Genomic DNA, 5,937 nt, shown 5'->3' with positions numbered 1-5,937 from the left:
TACCAGATGAGGGTCAGAGAGGAAGACATGTAGAATACTGCTTTCAGAACTCATTATGGTCATTACAAGTTTGCGGTGATGCCTTTCGGGCTCACTAATGCTACGGTCGTGTTAATGGATCTCATGAACTGTGTGTAGACCGGATATTGGATTGGTCTATCATTGTATTTATTAATGACATTCTGGTATTTTATAATACCAAGGAGCATAATGAGGATCATCTGTGATAGGTTTTGGAAACTCTGAGGAAAGAGAAGCATTATGTTAAATTCTCCAAGTGAGAGTTATGGTTGTGGCATGTGGTTTCTGGGGCATCTTGTCAATCAGAGGGGAATATTAGTTTACTCAACCAAAATCGTGGTCGTGATGCAGTGGGAGGTTTTGAGGTTTCCATCTGAGATTCAGAATTTCCTTGGGTTATCAGGGTATTATCGGAGGTTCATTGAGAACTTCTCCAGAATCGTAGTTCCATTGACCAAATTGACGAAGAAAACTATCACTTTCTATTGGGGGCCTGAGCAGCAGGCGACATTTGATACTTAGAGATAGAAGTTGTGTAAGGCTCTGTTTCTAGCCCTACCCAATGGTATGGAGGATTTCATAGTTTATTATGATGATTCGATCATAAGGTTGGGTGCAGTACTTATATAGAGGGGCCATGTGATTGCTTATGCTTCGAGGCAGTTGAAGCCTCATGCGGAAAATTATCATACTCGTGATTTGGAGCTAGAGGTTATAGTTTTTTCCCTCAAGATTTGGCGTCACTATTTGTATGGGGTTCATTGTATCAGTTACACAGAACACAAGAGTTGAGATATCTGATGGATCAGTTGAATCTGAACATGAGGAAGCATCGATGGCTCAACATGGTGAAGGATAATGATTGTGAGATCCTTTATCACCCCGAAAAGGCCAATGTAATGGTCAATCCTCTTAGCCGCAAAACGGCTAGTACTCGTATCTGATATTTGTGTTTGAGGATATAGTGATTACCCCACTCTTGGAGCAGATTCGTGGGGCTCAGGTTGAGACTATAAAATAGGAGCACCGGAAGAGTGAGTGCATAGTGGGTCAGGTGTCTTCTTTTGATTATGATAGTAAGGGATTTTTGACCTTACATTGGAGAGTTTAGGTTCTGTATTTAGGATGTACTCATCATATTAAGATGGAGGAGGCATACAAGTAGAGATTCTCTACTCATTCAGGTGTGATAAAAAATCTATAAAGACTTCTGACCCGATTATTAGTGGCCCTCTATGAAACGGGATGTGGCCTAGTATGTGGAGAAGTGCTTGACTTGCAGGAAATTCAAGGCCAAGCATTAACAACCTTACAACAAAACGGATTCATTGGGTATTCATGTTTGGAAATGGGAAGAGATCACGATGGATTTCATTACAAAGTTACTGCGGATAGCGCGAGGGGTGGACTCGATTTGGTCATCGTGGATCGATTGACCAAGAGTGCACATTTTATCCCTATTTAAAAGAGCATCTCGAAAGATAAGTTAGCATACATTTATATCCGTGAGGTAGTTTCACGACATGGAGTCCTGGTATTAGTGGTTCCGGACCGGGATGTGCGTTTCACTTCCAGATTTTGGAAGAGGTTTCACGAGGAGTTAGGTAATCGATTACAATTCAGCATGACTTTCCACCTACAGATAGATGGTCGGAGCAAGCGGACAATTCAGACCCTAGAGGATATGCTTCGGGCATGTGTTTTGGACTTTGGTGGTAGTTCGAATTTGTACCTCCCATTGGCAGAGTTCTCATACAACAACAACTACTAGACCAGTATTGATCAGAATCCTTTCTAGATGCTCTACGGGAGGAAGTGTCAGACCTCGATTTGTTGGGGAGAGGTCAGTTAGTGAGTCATAGGTAGTACATAGGTGTTGCTCCAGACTACCAAGTTGAAACAACATGTGCTCTGGAGATTGCATATTGCACAGAGTCTACAAAATAGCTATGCAGATCGGTGGTGTTTCGATCTTGAGTTTCAGGTTAGTGATATAGTACTTCTGAAGGTGTCACCTTGGAAAGGTGTCATCCGATTTCGGAATCGGCGCAAGCTGGGCCCCAGATATATCAGTCCGTTTAGGGTTGTTGTCCAGGTGGACAAGGTTGCGTACCGTTTAGAGTTACCCAACGAGCTAAGTCAAATTCATAGCACGTTCCACATCTCTCAGCTATAGAAATGCTTGGTTGATGAATATGCAGTACTACCATTAGAGGATATTCAGGTTGATGAACGTCTGAACTATATAGAGAGACCAGTTGCAATCCTTGATAAGAAGACAAAAACACTACAAAACAAGGAAGTGGGTCTGATGAATGTGTCATGGCAGCACCGGAAGGGTTTAGAATGGACATGGTAACCCGAGGAATAGATAAGAGAGCATTATTCAGAGTTGTTTGCAGTAACAGACTTCAAAGACGAAGTCTGATTCAAGTGAGGGGGAGTTCTAACGCCTGGATCTTGAGGTACGTTATGTTTTAATTTGCTGACATTTTAGGGTTGCCACGACGTGATGGAGGCACCACCACGACGTGGTGCAGCAAGCTTGGATGAAGTGTTTCATTAAATCCCCCATGGTGTGGCAGTATATGGTCACGGCGTGGCATCTGTCTGATGGAAAACCCTATTTTTTCAGGTTTGCTCTCTATAAAGGAATGAAGAGGCTAGGATTTACTCATCCTCATCCTCCATCAAAATCCTAAATCTTTGAAGAAACCCTAACCTCTTTCCTCCATTTTTGAAGCTCTTTTTGGTGTTCTTATAAGTTCTTAAAGGAAGAAAGAAGAAGAAATGAGCTTAGATTTAGCAAGCAAGTCTCCATTCCTCACCTTAGCACTCTTCTGGACCCTTGTAAATGTCCAAGATTCGATCTTTATCATGGTAGGTTTCTGGATCTTGAAATTTATCCCATAATCCTCTTGTTCTTATAACTTGGAGTGGTGAGATCTCATATATCTTGCAACTTTATGAATCTATAGGACATTTGGTGTGAATGTTGGTTTGGATCTGAAGTATAGTTAAGTTTTTGTGCCATGCATGAGATTTATCAAAAACCCTTATTTTGACTCATTATGGCTTCAAGACCTGCATTGGACATGCATGTCTATAAGGCACCAACCTTTTTGCTAGTTTTGGTGTTAGAAACCCTTCTGCAGTTAATGAGCTTGGGACTTTTCGAAATAAGTGTTTAGTGGATTAATCCATTTCATTTTTAGCCTTTATGGAACCTAGGTTTTGAGATTTTGACCCTTTTGGGTAGTCTTAATGGATAAAGTTGGAAACTTTATCCTTCTAGACCATGTTTAGGACCAGATCTGAGCTTTGAAGCTCTTGAGGTTAGAGGGAATAGCTTAATCCATTAAGTTTCTAGAACCTAGTTCCCACAATGTGGCATTAGGTCGCCCCGTCGTGGCGACTAGGGATGGCTCAACCATTTTCTTGATTTAGTGCCAGGATGTGGCCAAATATGGCCACGACATGGCGACTCACTGAAGGGATAAGTTTAACCGTTGATCTTGACCTTTAACATTTAACTTTTGCATTGAGTTGACTTTTGGACAAACACCTAGTCTTGAAAGAAGAGCTAAAGGATTACTTGGTATAATTATATAGGATGTGCATAACAATGGTGTTTCTGGCAGTAAGAGATGTAGTAGTTGAGTATTAACTGAGAGGTAAGTCTCTTCATTGTACTCATGAGTCGAAGGAACCAATGGCAGCCCACTGGATTACGTTTTTAGGATGATACTTGTCTTTGTGAAACTTGTTGATATGCATGTATGTGCTTGTTGTCTTTGTGACTCTTGTTGATATGACTATATGCTTATATGTAGGGGTGAAATAGACCCATATCGGTTAAAAGATATCGAAGAAGTAGAAATAGACTCGAAGGTGAAATAAACCTAGTTTACCTTCAAGCTGTTATGTATGTTTAGTATGGGCATTTTGGGGAAACTCACTAAGCTTTGTTATTACAGTTTTATGTTTATGGTTTCAGGTACTTCTGGTTCAAAAGGGAAGGGTTCGGTATGATCGCACTACATCCACCACTGTTCCGCATTCTATGATTTTGTTTTTTACTCTGATGATTATATGACATGTTTTATATTCAGATGGGTTTGCTTAATGAATGAAGGGTTGTTTGACTAATTGAAAGAAAAATTTTCATTTATAATTTTTGGGATGCCATATATAAGACATCATGCAAGCTGATATCATGTATTTGAACATGACCATAATGAGAGATGAATAAACTATGACCTTTAGGAAGCTAAATTGAATGTGGAACATTTGAATTTGGTCATGGATAAAAAAAAAGATGTAAACTGGAACACATATGATGTGTTGCTCAAGTAGTGATGATAAAAGGTAAGTGTAGTTGAAGAAATGCAGGAGACTTATATACATCAGCAACAAAATGTGCAAAGGAAAAGGAATTACCATCAGCATGCATTGCACCATCAAGTATAGAAGAATTAGCATGACTTGGGGAAGTGAATTTTGTTTTGGTTCTGAAGTTGAATAACATGTTGATATTGATCTTGAGAAATAGTTGATGAATAATAAGTATTTACAATCTAAACAACAGATTTAGGTTCCTTTCTATCTGATTTTGTGAATTTGAAAGTAGATGAAGAGTAGATTAATTTGTAACACTGAGATTTAGAAACCAAACTTCTTGCAATGAGTACACACCAATGATTTCTTTGAAGAATTAGGAATTGGATCAGTAGATATAACCATATCAATTGTATCAGTGTTGATGGTGTGAGGAAGATTATTGTCTCGTTGGCATTCCTCTTGTATGATCATGGAGTAACAGACGAAATAGTTGGAAAGGGATTCATCCTTAGAATTTGACATCGAAAAACTTTATAAGTGTCTTTTATCCCCATGAGTAATTGAATTACACATTTCTCTTCAAGATTTATATTAATTCCAATAGGTGCAGCACATGCGCAATCTAGAATACCTTAAGAAATTCGAAGCTCATCCCAAATCTTCATTAATTTGGTGAAATAAGTGGAGAAATCATCATACCCTTTTGTAGAGGAATACAATTATTGTTGAATTGAATAAATGAGAGCACCATCAGACTGTTCATAGCGATGATTAAGCTCTTTCTAGATTGCATGAGTAGTTTGAAGAAACAGAACGTTATCAGCAATGTTTCGATGAAACAAATTAATAACCAGCTGATTACTACATAGTTGACTTTATATAAGCTTATATGTAATGGAGACTTGATAGATGGTGGAAAAATGGTGCCATCAACGAAAGCAAACTTGTTTTTGGCAGATAAAGTGATAATAATCAACCATTTCTAGGCGGAAAAGCCAATTCTCGTGAAAACATTAGAAACAAGAACAATGCGTGTATTGTCGGTTGATCCAAGATTAGAAGGGCTCGAGTTATCAACAATGGCAGATTGTGTAAAATCGTTATTAGGAAAAGACATGATTGATCAAATTGAAATGAAAAGAAAAGATGAATGAATATGAAATTAAAGAGAATAAGATCAATAACAGATAATTGTGGAAGATCAAATCGATTGAAAGTTTGATACCATGTTAAGATCAAGAACAATTGAGAGAGAGTTTTGACATCTTTTCTGTATTCTCCATTAGAAGATGACCAAGCTACAAGAATGAATATATGTACAAAGAAAATAGAGAACAACTACTAACTGTCAGCTAACAGACTTGAAGAGAAATTACTATTCTATCTTATAAAAATTACTAACATACTTCCAAATACCACATATGTTTCCTAAAAGAATTGAACCCATGACATTTCATTTAAGAGGATCACTCCTTACCGCTAGGTTAACTAACAAAAAGTAGCAATCATTTTAAAGAGCTTGTCATTCTTGTTGGTGTTTTGGCGGCAGGGGCCTAGCTATGCTTATACAAGGTA

The sequence above is a fragment of the Lactuca saligna genome, chromosome 5 (assembly GCF_052625555.1).
Source record: "Lactuca saligna cultivar CGN05327 chromosome 5, ASM5262555v1, whole genome shotgun sequence".
Taxonomy (NCBI): domain Eukaryota; kingdom Viridiplantae; phylum Streptophyta; class Magnoliopsida; order Asterales; family Asteraceae; genus Lactuca; species Lactuca saligna.
Note: the sequence above shows the minus strand (reverse complement) of the source record.